At 44.8% G+C, this 16,841-nt stretch overlaps 1 protein-coding gene across 16 annotated transcripts in view; it reads right to left on the bottom strand.

Moving 5' to 3' along the window:
* LOC144291444 (uncharacterized) overlaps positions 1-16,841 on the bottom strand; it is a 203,616-nt gene that overhangs the window by 124,630 nt on the left and 62,145 nt on the right. For all 16 annotated transcript variants that reach the window (XR_013358708.1, XR_013358713.1, XR_013358710.1 and 13 more), the window contains exons 5-8: positions 13,524-14,810; positions 8,382-8,566; positions 7,396-7,509; positions 5,306-5,468 (exon numbers count right to left, since the gene is read on the bottom strand). The gene's annotated coding sequence lies outside the window, so the exon portion shown is untranslated. The remainder of the gene's footprint in view (positions 1-5,305; positions 5,469-7,395; positions 7,510-8,381; positions 8,567-13,523; positions 14,811-16,841) is intronic.

Raw genomic sequence — 16,841 nt, 5'->3', positions numbered from 1 at the left:
ATTCCAGGGGTACTCCTCTGGCTCCTGCTGGTTCATGCTAGCTAAACCTCACAGCTTTTTGAGATACGGTATCTATCTTTCCTTATCAAAACCAATATATCCTCAGCTGAATTATGCTGAAATTTAATCTTTGTTTCTGGTGTAGTAGCCAGAATAAAAGATGGAAGAGTTCCTGGGGGGTGGGGGGGCACACCTAATTCCTTGCCGAGAAAAGAAGCCTCTGTATCTTTCTGAATTACAAAAATACTAGCTTTTACTCTGGCAGCACTGAGCATTAGGAGGGACCTGAGGAATCAAATTCTTAGGAATATCCACCAAGATGTCCCTGTCTCAGTTTTTAAGATCTCATGCTTTCCCGACCAGAGCCTTCATCCTACAACAGATCTGTCTGAGCTGAGCATTTACACATCACTGAGGCTTTGCAATCCTAAATCAGATTCTGTATTTGCTCCTCAATTGTGTCTGCTCTTCCACCGCATGAGATGAAAGAAAGCTTCTTTATAAACTACCAATAAAGCCCTGTGGCTACCACACTTAGCTTTTATCTGTATTTAACTGTACTCGGTTTCTTATTATTCCCCTGGAGGCCGCAGGTACAACTTAGTAGCAACCAGTAAATTCTACCGTCCGTGTAGGCCACGTTCCCCCACATATCTTTCAAATATCTTAATCATTGCACAGGCAAGGGCATTCTCCTTCACCAGGAGATGGGAAGATCCTGGGAAGACAGGATGTCGTCTTCCCAGGCAACCACACATGAAATCTTCAATAACTGAGTTGCCACCTTCTGCCAGGGAGTATCTATGTCCCACATACCACCACCCAGGAGGAGGCCCTCCTGGTCAGCCACATTGCAAGCAACTCAGTTGCAAAACCCATCTTAACAACAGCTTACTCAGACCACTCCTGGTGTCTCCTCTGTCTTTCAAGCAGCGGACACCCACATAGGATCAGATATGGAACGGACTTGTTGGAGTAAACAATTATAAAGAATAAAAGGGGAACAGTAAGCAAGAAGAGTCTTTAGACTCAATGCAGTTCTGACATCCATGAAAGAAGACAGGGAAGGAAGAGCTGAATAGGAAGAGCTATTGACCCCAGTAGGGGTTCTAAGTTAATCTTGGCCAGGTCAATGGGAAGGTCCTGAGCCAGGGTTGCTCATTAGACAATTCTGCATTTAGGAGGAATGGACTGGTTTAGTAACCCCATTATTCTCTGTCATCGATTGGGAGCAGCCTAGAAATCCAGTGGATCCCAAGGTGCAGGAGCTAGAGGCCGTCAATCAGCTAGGGCTTCCACGGCAGAACTGAATGATGTGCCTTCATGGCCGCCATTATGGGATAACCATCCTCCTGTGGGCTTGATGGGGATGGCTACCAAGAGGAGAGCAAAGCACAGACAGCCTCTGGGCACTCTTCAAAAAGTAAGGAGAAGCTATCCATGCAAGTAGGGTGAGGGTTCCTGGGAACCAGCTCCTAACTTAGCTTTCCCCATTCAATCATAACTTTCTACTCCTTTGGTCAAGCAGGGATGAAGTTAAAGACTCTTTAGGGTCCAAAATACTTAAAACAGAGGCACCTGTAACTGGAATCTACAACGCACGCTGGCAGGTGTGGTAACTACCATGGCTTCCAAAACACCACGTAAGGGTGAGGGAGGCAGTCTCAGACATACTGCACGTGTGTATTAGGCAAGGTCACACCACTTGGAATGCCCACCTCACTCCAACTTCCAGTGATTCTCTCCATTAATAAATAGGAGAATAAGGTGGTGTCCAAGGAAAGGTACTAAGGAGGGGGCGGTAACCTGCCCAAGCAGTTCTCACCTTACCCGCTATGGAAGCACTTGATGCCAACATGAAAACTAAGTGATTCACAAGCTAATATTGCTTTGGTGTGTGCATGAGCATAAAAGTTCCCTGCTTGCGTGAATGCAATTCTCCATCTAATTACCTAATTACCCAGCCCATTTCCAAGAAGGGCCCTGGGCCCTGGAGAGTTCATCTGGGTACACGATAATTGGCTGACCAACTGACTGAATTCTCCTGTTGAAAAACTTGGAGGAAATGAGTCCAAATTCTGACAGCAGGAAATTTTAGTGGCTGTGTTGTTTCTCGGGCTGGTGGAGATTATGTTAGGGGTCACCTTCATCACTAGACCCACCTCTGAGCACTGGGTTTGCAGTTCTAGTTTCATGGAATTTCAAGGTTGGAAGGCACCATACAAAGTCATCCCAGGCCAAACCCCATGACCTGAAATGTCAACAGTGCTGTCCTATAGATGTACAGAAATGGTGGTGCCATCCATACCAACTCTGGTATCACATTTGCTTCCTTTTCTGCTGATCTGGACACAGCTAGCTAGCGGGCCATGTTCTGGCTCTTACAATTATTTGCTGTCCAAGGTTTTCGGTGTCCAAATGTCTGGGCCCTGTGTCTTGAGAGCTTGCACACTGTGCACAAATGCAGTTATGATAATAAATCTGAAATCAAATTTAATACTAACTTCCCCCAGCCATCCCACACAGTCCCATCTCACCACGCAATCAGCTGGCATATGGCTTAGGAAATATCAGCCATACACCAGTAAAAACAAGGCACAGTTAGGAAGCATATCGCTGTCAAGAAACCATGCGATTAATTTCAAAGTAAAAAATAATTGGATTATCTGTGCTATGGTTTTCTTCATTAGTGCAGATAATTGGGAGATTTTAGTAGTATATTTCCTTCCTTGAAGAAAATGCTTATAATATAATGATGGGGATCCCTCCCCTTTAGGTTTCCACTGAGTGGGAGTTTGTAGGAGCCTATATCTGGTACCTCTGACTGGCAGGTAAGGAATAAAATAGTAGGAAAAAGTGACCTTAGTGGCTGGGACCATGAAAAAAAAAATCACTGAAGCTCTATCACCACCACCCCATGTGAACATGACATCTGCCACACGCTGCCACACTGGGGTTGAAGCCACACAGACTCATGCTCTCCAGAAAGAGTCAGTGGTCAGGGTTGGGCTGGCCAAGTGGGATCTGGCAATAGAGTAGCAGAATAAATCCAGGCAGGAAGGATCCTAAGGCCAAGGGCTGAGAGTCAGCACTAACAGCAGGGAGAGAAAGTTGAACCCAAGATGAGAGGCGACACTGCTCAGGCCTCCGCATTGCGCTGCCTGCTGGCTGGGCTTGGTGCAAAGTGTGGTCACAAGACCACCTACAAGGAAAAGCACCTGAAGAGCTTACAAAGATGCGGATTCCTGGGTCTCCAGCACAGACCTGTTTAACCAGTATCTCTGGGATCTGAGCCCAGGAATATGTATTAAAACAAGTTTCCTGGGTGATTCTTAGACAATGCACATTTCAGACTCACCACTCTGGGCATGTGGTACAAACCCCGGCACGGGAGCTCCACCTGCCTAGGTGTGAACCCCCATCCTACTGTGGCACGCTCATTACGGGGGGCTCTTCACAGCCCCCACAGGCATCAATATTCCCCAGGATCCAATCCAAAATGGCTTTAATGAGCATGTTCTTTTTGAGAAACGCTGTTCGGGAATCCCAAACCAGCAATGGGCAATCTCTCAAGGCAGAAAGGCTGAAAATCAGCCACAATTTATTTTCTCAGAACTGGGAAGGGTGGAGTGGCTCTTCTCTTCTAGCTGGATGTGCTGAATTAGAACCATGCAAAACAAATACAGTTCCCCCGGGGCCCTGTGCATGATTTATTTCCAGATTTAATGAATGGCCACGTGCCTGGGTTAGTGGAAAATAACCCGCAGACCGGCTCATCCCTGAAAAGCCTCTCTCCGCCGATGCCACTGAAGGACGCTGACCCATTTCCACATCCTAATCTCTCAGCAAAGCAGGTGACACGGCAGGCTGACAAGGTACTCAGGATGCCTGCTTTGCCTCTGAGAACACAGTTTCTCAACATCCTATGAAATGTCTATTGATCCAAGCATGTAGCTGATGTCGACGCTGATTGTCTGAAGGGAGGCTGCTCAATATCACAAGGTCATGATGAGGGGAGAAAACAACGAATAATTCACTATCCTTGTACACAAAGGACCGGGCGTTGTTTTCTTCCTTCTTGACAGTATCTTTCTGAGGCACCGAGTGACTCTCCCTGTCACTGGCCTTGCTGGGGGATTTAGGCCTTACATTGGCTTGTATTTACCTGTTTCTCCCCTGGCTTAACTTTTCAGATTCCTGTCACAGCAAACACCTGTTTTATATGCTCTGTCCCTGCTGCAGCCTCATCACACAAAAGGCTGATTTAACTCCTCGAGAGAAAGGCATTATTTCACAGGCCCTGGCACTTTCCGGAAACCTATTTCCTACCTGCGAGGAGCACCATCTCTCTACCGAAACCGTATTTATCAATGCTTAATTGATTTAATAGGCCCCGTCTTGCAGGTGTACTGTCAGGCTTCGTGGATTCACTCGTGCGTGAGGTTCTGGGGGCTACGCAGAGGGAATGAGGCCTGGTGGCTCCAGGAGCGCTGCTCTGAGTATCTGCTGCCACTGCCCACATGGCGACAGAGATGAACCCAGAACGTGCCACTCCTCCCCAGGCAGGGCAGCCAGCGGGAGGAGCAGGGAGGTCTGCAGGAGCACACAGGTAGCTCTATCCTTAGGGCTGCTCCTCTCCAACACTATGAGGTAGGCGGAGTTTGTATTCCGAAGTATCACTCTTTTTTTTTTTTTGCACATTTTGCCCCTTGATCCACTCATTCTCTCCTGCCCTCCCACAGCCCTGCTCCTTCCTCTCCATCCATCCCTCACCCCCCTTCTCCCTCCTTCTCTTATCTAGGCAACAGTCCTTGCTTGTGCTCTGCTGCCAGAAAAACAGAGGATCAACTGATGCACATTAAGGGCTAAACGACTAGTGAGGTGAACATCTCTCAATAGCATGTGTGTTTTAAGAGGACATTTCTAAATCCAAGGGGGGACAAACATTATAATGGTGGAAATTCACAATCAAGCACAGAAGGGAGAAAATGAGGCTGTCATTGTTTCTGAAATCACAACACTAGTTATATCTGTTTGCCTCTCCTTGAAAGTCAGTAGAAACCTGTTTCTTGGTTCACATGTGTAATAGGTATCAATTTCCTTGCACATATTTACATGTGTCAGAAACATGTTTTGTTTCCCTTTTTCTTTTCTTTTCAAGCCTCCATTCCTCTGGGGCTGCAGGAATTTAATTTCAATTAATCTGGCTTTTCCCCTTCCACTTTCCCCTGGATTGCATCTAAATTTTGGAGACTTCCACAGTGCCACGTATTGAAGGGGACATCTGGTCCTCAGGATCACTCACCATCCATGCTGGCCTCCCCCGAGGTGTCCACCTTGCCATCTGCTCTTCAGTTACTGGTTCACCAGGTGGCTGCTGACTCATCCCTTGTGCCTGACCATGAGACTCTTTCACATCCAGCTCTCTCTTGGCTACTTGCAGGACCTCTTGGGCATATGGGTGTTCACTGTGTTGCCATACAAAAAAAAAAAAAAAAAAAAATCAGAAATCTCCAAGAGGCTGTGCAAAATCGTTCCCCATTTTTTTTTTTTTTTTACCAGTAACATAATCCTACCAGTGTCCCACACCTTGTTGGGGCATGAGAACAGCATTATTTTGTGGGGTCATGCTGTTCCTAGGCTCTAGCTGGGAACCTGGAATGCAGGTCCCTTCCTTCTTGAGGCAAAACGAACCAAAGTGGGGAAAGACGGCATCTGTCCTTCCTCCCCAGTCCTGCACCAGGCTGAACCCTGGAAAGGGGGCAAATGAATGTTTCTCAGGGACCTACCAGCCTCTAGTCCTTGGGGCTTTTTCCTAACTTCTTCCTCTCCATAGTTAATCAGTTATTTTTCTCTAATTTCCACTGGTATCTTTTTCTTGAGGCCAAACATGCAAAATGACTAAAGATAGGGAAAGTCCAAGGAATGCAAGAAAAAGGAGGACAGACTGATTTTATTTTAAAATATTCACCAAATTGTAAAATACTGTGCTAGCCCCTATGAGAGATATACAATATTATAAAGCATAGGCTTTGCCAGCAAAAAAACTTATACACATAAATGTAATGTTAAATATGGACTCAGAAGTCACATGAATTTATGGGAAAAAAGAAGTCAGTTCATAATTGCCCCCACACTTTTCCTTTTTTTTTTTTTTTTTTTCTTTTCTTATTTTTCCCTTTCAAGGAATGCCTCCGATGCCAGGGGGAATTTCTTAAAGTTAGAAGCTAAATAGAGTATTGACCAGACTCTATATCAACAAATATTCCTATAGCTTAAATCTGTGATTCAATTAGAAATATCAAAGTGTTACCATAGAATTTACTTACCCTGAGTGGTATTGGATACAAATGAATTCTAAGACTAAAGACTAAGACTAAGACCACGCTTAGAATTACAACGTCATTTGCCTTCTTTAAGATCTATTAGTTGGGAGACTTTATTTCTATTATAAAAAATTTAGAGCAGCAGCCACTCATTTTTAGGGCTGGTGTGGAAGATGATCTTATTAGCCAGGGTAAGTATAGCCAGCTGCTGTAACAACAATTTCTAGGTCTCCAGACCTTAGCACAGTGAAGGTGACTTTTCACTCCACAGTCCATTGTTCCCCAGAGTCATGTGGGGACCTAACCTCTGCCTTTATGCACAGCTCCCAAACTTATCCTGGGTGACACTGAGCCCACTAATGGGCACGAGGGGGCATGCAGGATTGTGCAGGAGGTCTTTATTGGCCTGCCTCGGAGGTACTACATGTTACTTCCTCTTATTTTTCACTGGCTGGAACTCATCACACACATTAGGTTCCATCTAATTGCAGAAGGATGGGAAATGTCATCGAGCTGTGGATCCAGGAGAAAAAGGCAATGGGGTTGGTGAGCCCATCATAGCTTCTCTGCCATATTTGTGAGCAAAACTCTGTGCCTGCAAAATGCTCCCTGGGACTAAAAGCCTTGTTAGCCAAGAGCCAGAACTGTTTAAAAGAAAAAAAAAAAAAAAAAAGAGCCAGAACTGTTTCATATACAAAGAGAGCTGGAGTGTCAGAGAGGCATGATAGTTCTATCTGACCTCCCTCCCTCCCTTCCTCCTGCTCTGGCTTCCTCATCTCCACCCGCCTTCCTTGAGACAGTGGGTAGGCACATTAGAGCCTGCATCTGCACACTCGCTGCCACTGTACAGGTTTCTTCAGGAAGTAGAGGCAATAGCAGTCAGAAGTGGGCTTCTCTTCCAGGTGCTTGGCAGCACCCTGCCCCAGCTCAGAAAGCACAGCACATGGATAATCAGCACTAATCAATGTCAGCCTCGTCACTGGATGTTGGCAGAGGCTCAGCATGGCACTGAAGAGAAAGCCTGGTAGCTATGCTGGGCATGGGGGGTGGGGAAAGAATTAAGACCTACCTCGGAGCCTGGGTGGAGGACTGTCTGCGTGCCAGGAGGGCTCTGATGGAAGAGGTTTTGGTCTCTCCTGTGCTGTTAGCCAAGCCTGGGCCCTATAAAGTATTCGCCTGTTGACTGAAAGGGAATCATTCTGAGGCAGAAAAATGCCAACAGTGCTCCTGGGAATTGTGCTTTTGCTTTTTAGTGTCTAAGTGGCTTTAAGGAAATGGATTAACTTGGTATTTTCAAATGAGATATTCTTCACTTCCTGCCCTCAAATGCATCATGTATATAGGTAAGGCAGCCTTCTTCTGGAACAAGCCACCACCTCAGAACAGAGGGCTGGCACCTCCTTAATGGCAGTGACATTTTTATCAATGGATCAAGCTTGAAGAGCCGGTTGGTTTAGGCAGCCATCTTCTTACATTACACACACCACAAAAAAACTGGGGCCTGAGGAAAGGACATCTTAGCCAACCTTACCAAAAAAACAGTAAGGATATTTAGGTTATGGTCCATGGAGAAGGGCCATCATCACCCAATAGAGGAACTGCGGATGGAGAATGAAGTCCTAGGTGAGGAGGATTACTGTATCTGATAAAGAATGTATAGTACACAGAACTCTGTTGTTCTTTCCTTTTTCCTTCTAGTAGGTTCTAAAACATAAGGTATTAAAATCTCCTTCCTAGGGCCTTTCAGCTAAAAGATAATCCATCTTCAGGGCACCTGGGTAGCTCAGTTGGTTGAGCTTCTAACTCCTGGTTTCGGCTCAAGTCCTGATGTCAGGATTGTGGGATCAGGTCACGTCCAGCTCTACACTGGGCAGGGAGTCTGCTTAGGATTCTCTCCTTAATAATCCATCTTCATCTCCACAAAGTCAGCAGGGTTGGATTATATGAAATTTGAGAGTATCTTCCCTCTGACATTTCTATACTGATAGGCTTCAAAAATATTCAATCCAACCAACTCTTCACTGCTACATACAATCTCATAACCCTTTTATTTACCAGAGCAGGTCAAGCTCATAATCATAGCTTTCCTCAGAGACGGCAGTTGTGCTGGATGTTGGCTCCAGAGAGATTCATTCTGAGTACCTCCCAGAACTCTGTCACCAACACCGTTTCCTGTCAGAGTGAGGTCAGGATCCTCAGAATTTTCTTCTGGAAAGATCTTTGCCCTATTCTGTCCAGCTCTGAAAATCAAATGAGATCCTGGGCCTCAGTTGTGAGGTTACAAACAGTTATAGTGGAGCTCTGGTAATATAGGTACATGTTTTCTCATATACTGTCAACCTGCCATGGAACCACATAATCATTTTTCTCTCGAGGATCTGTTTCCAAAAAAAGCCTAATTGCAAAAGATGTACACGAAATAAGCTTTTGATTTCTAAAGCAATTGTTTGGATCAGCTAAGTTTTTTCAGATTATAAAACTCTGAGATAAGGTCATCGCATGTCCTGGCCACAGAAGGTCAAGGAAGTCTTTGTCATTTCTTTTTTTTTCCCCATTTTTTCATGCCCTCATCAATGATTTATTGTTGAACAGTACTATGGACCAGGAGATAAATCACACAGGAAAGAAGAATCTTGTTGCTGAAAGGTATTGAGGAAATACAGTGCTTTGAGATTGTTTTTAAATAATTGGAGGAATTAAGAGAATAATCAGGAATTATAAATTTGAATTCTGGCATGGGCACTGAACCAACGTAAGACTGCGTAAAGTTGGTTGACTATCCAAGTGTTTTCATTTTCCCATTCATATGTAAAGGCCTTAGGTAAAATGCACTAAAAATAAGCCAGATACTATTTCTAGTCCTGAAGTCATCCTGAACAGTATCTCCAGAATGGATATCGTCCTCAGTGAAAATCAGGTGATTTGCTAAGATTAGAAGGGGAAATAAATCAGCTAAGTAATGCTTATGTCATTCACAAGAAACCAAAGTGAACATCAAGAGACGTTATGAAGGTAGGTGTTCCTATCCACATATAGCACTGGGAGCTAGTACTGCAGGTAGACTGTAGATGCAGTTACCCAGTTGAATATTTAAATACGTCCTTATTTGACTGTGCAATCACACAGCCAAATATATTCAAGGGTAGTTTCCTTTATAAGAAAAAAAAGACTAAATGAAATGCTCAAAGATGACATTAGCTCAATTTTATGTTTGAAAACTTAATTGCACCCAAGTGAGAAAATACAAAATTAAAGTTCTCACTGCAAGAATTGAGCCTTACAGCACCTCGTAACAAGAAGAGATTTTACCACACATGTTGGAACTCAATGAGATGTGTGTACTGAAACCTAGACTGGAAAACTGCCTGCAAACCCATTACTGCCCCTCTCTGAGAGTTTGAAGGGTAAGCCTTCTTTTGAGATTATACAGAGGTTTTTTTTTTTTTTTAATTTTTTATTTATTTATGATAGTCACGGAGAGAGAGAGAGAGAGAGGCAGAGACATAGGCAGAGGGAGAAGCAGGCTCCATGCACCAGGAGCCTGATGTGGGATTCGATCCCAGGTCTCCAGGATCGTGCCCTGGGCCAAAGGCAGGTGCCAAACCGCTGCGCCACCCAGGGATCCCTACAGAGGTTTTATCTTGAGAGTTACACCTAGGATTTGCACCGTGGATTGCACCATCTAGTTAATGTCCTACTGGATAGTAACTCATATAATTTTATATAAAAACAATTTTGTCTTTCTGATCCCTCTATACTGTGTCTACCAAGACACCCCTATGAATTAAAAAAAATGAGACAAAGGCTATGTGAATGTTGGAAGTGAAACCTCAGGCCCTGTGGTCCTGCTTTATTATTAGAGCACATGAGTGACTAGAGAAGCCACTAACTGTGGTGACCTTCAACCCTTTTCATTGCTTCTGGTTTAAATTCTGATACATGTCTCTCCTTTGGAGACTTCTGGAGGCTTAGAAATACCTGATGTCGCTTCTTCACACCCAAACTAGCCCAGAAGAGCCTAGGTTCCTGTCTTCTTTCTGCAGTATTGTCTCCTGAGTTCCTGAGGTCAACTGGAGCTGTGGAAAATTGTTTACTGTCTTTCTGAAATGCCTTCTAGAATCCAGGAAAGAAGAAATGAGCTGTCTACTGAAATAGAGTCTGGAGACCTTTTGCCTAGAATTCCCCTGATGTGACTTAATCCCTTCCCACTGTTGTACACTTTAGGAGTACAGGCAATAAAGAAAGCAAGCATTGCCTGTGTCACTACCAAGGCCTGCTTGTCAATCTGTTCTTCAATCTAATTTTTTAAAAGATTTTATTTATTTACTTGACAGAGAAAGCGAGCAAGCACAAGCAGGGGGAGCCGCAGAGGGAGAGGGAGAAGCAGGCTCCCTGCTCAGCCAGATTCATATGACCTGAGCCGAAGGCAGAGCTTAACTGACTGAGCCACAGACACCTCTGTTCTTCAATCATTTATCCAACAAACTGTAACTATGAGTCTATCATAGTGCTAGTCTCTAGGACATTCAAAGATGATTAAGGTATTGTCCATACTCTAAAGGGGCTCACACTAGTTTGAGAGATGATGTTTGTACACATATATATTCATAAAAAATCAGCTAGAAAGCGATGGGTGCTATGGGAGAAACCCAAGTACCAGGAGGATTCAGATTTGAGAGGAGGCCTCAAGAAAGGAGTGGTGGTTGAGCTGGCCCTTGAAAGGGAAGAGTATGGCATGGGGAGCCACAAGATGCTGGTGCCACTGATAGGATGTCAGTAGATAAAGAGAAAAGACAGGGATTTGGGGGGTGGTTGTGGTGGGTGTGTGCTAAGGGCTGAGGCAGCAGGTAGGAGGTAAAGGAGAGATAATGCCACTGGTTCTGGACATGTTGAGTTTGAAATTGCAGTTGGAGATCCCAGTAGAGCGTTCCAGCAGGCAAAAAGAGCAGTCCTGAGAAAGTTTAAACTTGGGATCATGTCTGCACAAAGAGGCCTGTTGAGATATTGGATGTTGCTTAGGAACTGGAGCTAAGCCCTACAGCAAAGCAATTAACACTCAGCAACAGATACTAATGTCTTCGTTACTTGCAGGCAGGCCATATACCAAGACACGGAGAAATTCAGCTTTTTAGAAATCTGGGGAGACTCTTTCCTAGATTAGAGAAGTAAGGCCAGTCTCTGGTGAGTGGATCCTGGTGGAGCATTTCGGTATACTGAGCCCCATGAGTCCATGATTATAAGCTCATCTGTCCCTTTAAAAAAAAAAAAAAAGCTGCACTTTGCTCCTCATCCAGAACTGCTTGAGGTTGATGTCATGAGCACCCCTGTTTGCTTCTTGCTGTCTAGTGGGCCCCATCTTCTCAGAATGATGTAGATGCGTGTTCTAGCCTTTCTGTGATTTGTCTACTGCTGTACTATTATAAGCATTATCGATCACGCAATCCATTAGGGCACCATTCACCATAAATAATTTATCCCTTCAGGCATGAGCTCGTCTCTGCCACAGATGCCATCAGCAAGAATTCCCTTCAGGAGTTTGGGCTGGGTGGGGAGGGGGGGCGGGGAACAACTGCATTGCAAATGTAGTTTAAACACGCAAGGCCCAGGGAGAAATAAAAATAATGACTGAGCAAACCTCATGCCTGGAGACTGGATTCTACTGGGGATGGTCTGTCAAAGAGAGAACAGATCTGAAGTTTTCCAAGACCAGCACTGCACCCACAAAAAGCAAAAAAGCATGCTGTCCTGACAAATAGATATAAGGCTATCTTCCTAGCTGAGGGAATTTGTTTAGGCAGCACATCAATATTTGTTGAACACACCAGAGCAATGCTAAATGTTATAATTGCCAGGGACTGGCGAGGCTGAGGGAGGCGTAGAAACAGGCAGCAGAAGAAACAGTAGACATGGTCTTGTAACTGCATAGACTGGAAAATTCTATCAGTCAAATAGGAAAACGTGTGTAATTAAAACTATAAGATTTCTGACAAAAACAAAAGAGTGCAAGAGCATTAGAGCTCAGAGTGCATCTATAACTTGTGGAAGGACCGTCACAGTAACCAAGTGCTCAGGCCTCAGGCTTTAGGCAGGGTTGCAAAGGAAGAAGAGCCATATAGACAGAGAAGCGAGGAAGAGAGAGGTACTTCTAGCAGAGGAGGATGGATGTGCAAAAGTGTGAGGTTGGGAGCTCACGAATCGTGGATGCCAACCAACAGATCTCAGCTAGGGCAGAGAATCCGTGGTGTAAAATCTGAGAGTAACGAGTCAGGATGGCGGAAGGAGGCTGCTAGGTTGTGGTTTTCCCACACGACACTAGAGTCGGAGGGGCCCTTGGTAGGGTAGACAAGACCTGGGGAAATTTTTTCACCCTTTTTCCCTTTGAGCCCTTCTGTTTTGAGCTGTCTAGGACTTCCCAGCTACTGTAGGTCTTGTAGGAAAAAAGATAATTAAGCTTATTTATAATATGTTTATACATTTACCCTCTGAATTAGTCAGAGTCAAGACAAGAAAACCAGAGCCCAAGTCAGGTAGTTCATGAAAGGGAATCGATAGGGGAACTAGCCACAAATAGGTTGGAAGAAGTGAAGAGCTAACAGGAGCTGGTGAGGCCACGATTAGTAACAGCTAGAGCTGCAGAAACCAAGGGAGAAGAGCCTGGAGGACACGAAGCCATGGTCGAGCTGCCTGGTAGGAGCTGGGAGCACAGAGGAAACGCAGACAGGAAAGATACCACCTGAGGCTGAGAGAGGGGTGGGAGTTCCACTTCTCCCCTCCCCCTGCCCTCTGACTTCCTGCTAAGACCTCCCTTGGGCCTAACCTAAGTGGAAGCCAGTTGGTAAGGAAACCTAGAAAATACAATTTGGATACTTGTTGATATCAGTAGTGGAAGGGTAGGGAACAACAGGTATCCCCTTGATGATCAGTACAGTATTTGCAGATGACTCTCACAGGGAAGCAATGCCTCTCACACGCAAATGGACTTAAACTGGTGGAATTAAGCATCCAGTGAGGCAGTATTTAGGGACAAAATCTTCTTAGAGACTGCAATTAACACTACTTGGTCCACCACCCGACCTATAGTAGAAGAGCTGAAATCAGAATCGTAGCTTAGCTGGGAAGTTGCTGAGGTCTCTCGGAGCCTGAGCTTCGTTCCACCATGACCGCCCTGGTTAGCTTTGGACAAGAATCAGCCAATACCTGTCTGCTCCAATGAGAGGGCTGCAGGCTCAGTGAAAGCTGAGCAGAAACTGATTGAAGACTATGGTTTCTGCTCCTCTGACTCAATTCCACAGGCAAAGTCTTAAGGCCTAGAACCCTCCAGTCTCTGGTTCCTTACAAAGGTCTGCTGATGTCATTTCTGGGACTCTGTTGTTCCTCAGAGGCCTCAGAGGAGCATTCTTGACTTGTCTGAGTCTCTTTGGCCTGATTTGATTAAAAGATTAAAGTATATACAAGTTTTACCAAGGGGGCTCACACAAAAGCATTCCAAGGCCCAATGAAGGCTCTTAGACACTGGGTCTCCCGTAGAAATCCTGTCCCCAAGGAGATGCTTCTGATTAACCTTTAGGGATCATGTGCTTTTACATTAAAGAGTCCAAATTTCAAATAATGGTCACAACTAGGGATGATATGAAGACAGACTCTGTTTTGTTTTATCCCCAGAAGTTAATGTTGATGTACATCACATTCATTTAGTAGAATTCACTTAATATGGATTGATCAACCACAGGGCAGATGGCCTCTTAAGACATGATCCCTGCCCTATGCCAACTTAGGGCCAGGAAGAGGGAGTCAGATGCTTGTTGGTGGCAACCCAGGACTGTATAGGCAGCACACCGATTTTCAAGAGTGGGATATGATCACTGCATTGTTCATCTGTTTGGTACTATTGCTGCAATTCGCTGATTCTTAAACAGAGCTCGACAAAATAGGCTTGTTGTTAAGCCAGGCTGCTAATTGTGCTGGTAATTAAAAACTGGCTGTACTGGGTTTGGCCCATGTTCCCTACCTCGAAACCTTCCAAATCAGCGTTTGCCTTTCACAATGAGCAAAACACCTGCTCTGTTTCCCCCACTCATTTTCAAAAACTTTCAAATGCCACTTAGCTGATGCTTTCACGGAGTCTGGAAGGACTTCTGGTATTTCATTGAGAAAGATGCCATGTGCACAGCAGTAAGCAGGGCTATATATAGCCAGGGACGACTGAGGGCGACTGCTGAGAATGCTCCAAGGAGCCAAGGGGATGACTGTGCTCGTGGCCTCATCTCATCCTCCTGCCAGGCTTCTTTGATGACGTCACATTCCGTTCAGAGTTTCTGGCTCTGGGAGCCTGAATGTCAATTCCTGGAGGCTGAGGGCCACGTGGTAGTCCACAGCTTGTAGGCTTGTTTGTGCATGCATGCTCATGCGTGCACATCCACTCAGAGTTGGTGCGTCATCTTCCTATATTTATCCAGTTGCTGTTTTACTGGCTCTGAGAAGCATCTGTAAAGAAAAAAAAAAAAAAACCAAAGCTGCCTCCTCCTGCTATGCAAGCTGTCTGAGCCCCAGAGACAGGCTCTACTGTCTCAATCATGTGTGTGCAAGTAGGGGTTGTGATTCCCCAGAGTGCCTGGGTCACTGAGGAGACACCCTCTCCCTCCTCCAGCAGGTTGAGAGCTTACAGTACAAGAGCATACAGCCTTTGTGCTCCAGCCGTGGCCCTGCTGTCCTTGCTCACTCCCAGTTAGGTCTGATTGGGAGAGGTACAATGTGAGCAGAATGAATACCTGGCTGGGGAAGGGGAGCTGGTCAGGCCTCTGGGGCAGGAAAAATTGGTACTAACAGCTGCAGTAAGGCATAAGGACCTGGAAAGTTATCATGAAATGTTATTTTTTTTTTTATCATGAAATGTTATAGCTGAAAGGGATCACTGATATTGTCCACCTAAGACTGTTGTCTCATAGAGAAGGAAACTGAAGCCAAGCAAGTAGAGTCATCCAGCACTAAGGCTGACCCTGAAGTGCAGCACTTCTGGATGCCAGTGCAGTGACTTTCTATGACCCTCTACCCAGCAGCTGGAGCCTCAACTCACCTGCAGGCCATTCTCCAGCAAACATCATTCAAAATAGAAGACCCAAAGATGATATGCTGAAGACCATCCACAAGTTTTGTCCAAGGAAGCCCATTGACAGGTGTTGAGAAGCGTGTTGGTGAAGAGTAACTAGAAAGGTCATTGTAGGTCAGATCTCTGGCTTATGCCAAGGGCCACCTGGTAACATATCCCTGTCACCACTCTGTGCTTGAGCCATTGTCACGTTCTACTGTGTAGTCTGGCCACCTCCTAGGCACATCTTTTCAACAATTACCACTTTACACTTTGTGAACAATCTCAGCACCAGTGTCCACAGGATGACTCAGTCTAGAAATATCCAAATGGAAAAATCCAGAGTCTTGTGGGTGGTATAGTTGGTTAAGCCTCCGATTCTTGGTTTTGGTTTAGGTCATGATCTCAGGATTGAGTCCCACATCAGGCTCCATGCTCAGCATGGAATCTGCTTGAGAGTCTTTTGCTCTCCCTCTCCCTCCCCCTCTGTCCTTCCCCCATGCACACATGTGCTCGCTCGCTCTCTCAAGTAAATAAATAAAATATTAAAAAAAAAAAACAGATCTAAATAAATCTGGGCTTCTTTGCCATTCCTTAAAGTCTGTTGCCTCATAATACCAAGAGAAAAATATAACCAATCTTTAAAATCTTGAAGAAATACAAAGATCTTTCCAAGAGAAAAATATATCCAATCTTTAAAATCTTGAAGAAAGACAAAGATCTTTATCAAAGTCTTTTTTGATATAAGAGAGAGTTACTCAGAAGTGCCTATTGAAAACTTGCTGCAAGTCACCTTCTCCATTCTGTTCTCCCCCAAATCTCACAGGTCAGAGAAGCTACTCAAATTTCTCTCTTCCTCTCTTGTAAAATCTCTAGCCCAAGCTGCCTCTCCTGTCACTCCCTCCTTCCCCCTCTCTTGCAATCCTTCTTGGATCTTGAATGTTTTCTTTCCTCTCTTAGGTGGTTCTATGACTTTTTCTACGTGGATCAAGTTATTTCTTTTCACTTTCTCCCAATTCTACTTTCTACCCGCTTTCCTGACTAGCACACCAGAGGCACATGAACTGAGCTACTAAGACAATAATTGTCCTTAAAACATGAGGAGAGGAATGGCTATAAATTCTTATACGTTCATCCTTGCTACATGAAATATCAAGTCAAATTGATGTGCAACGAGTTGTTCTTGGTTGGGTTCCTCCATTATTGAATTCCTAAAGTTCTGCAAATAATATAGTATTAATCAAAGACTCCCTCAATATGATGCATCCTTATTTTAAATAGGCTTCTGCTGCTTCTCAGACATGGAAAATAGCCAGCTTTTCCCCTTGACAGAAATGATTTTAGGATGCCATGGTGGGTGCATTCCCAGCTACCTAACTGCTGCCAGCTGGATTCATAGCTCCTATTTCATGAGGTTATGGTCAAACCTT

Source organism: Canis aureus, chromosome 20 (genome assembly GCF_053574225.1).
Source record: "Canis aureus isolate CA01 chromosome 20, VMU_Caureus_v.1.0, whole genome shotgun sequence".
NCBI lineage: Eukaryota > Metazoa > Chordata > Mammalia > Carnivora > Canidae > Canis > Canis aureus.
This window is presented reverse-complemented; position numbering and strand designations above follow the sequence as displayed.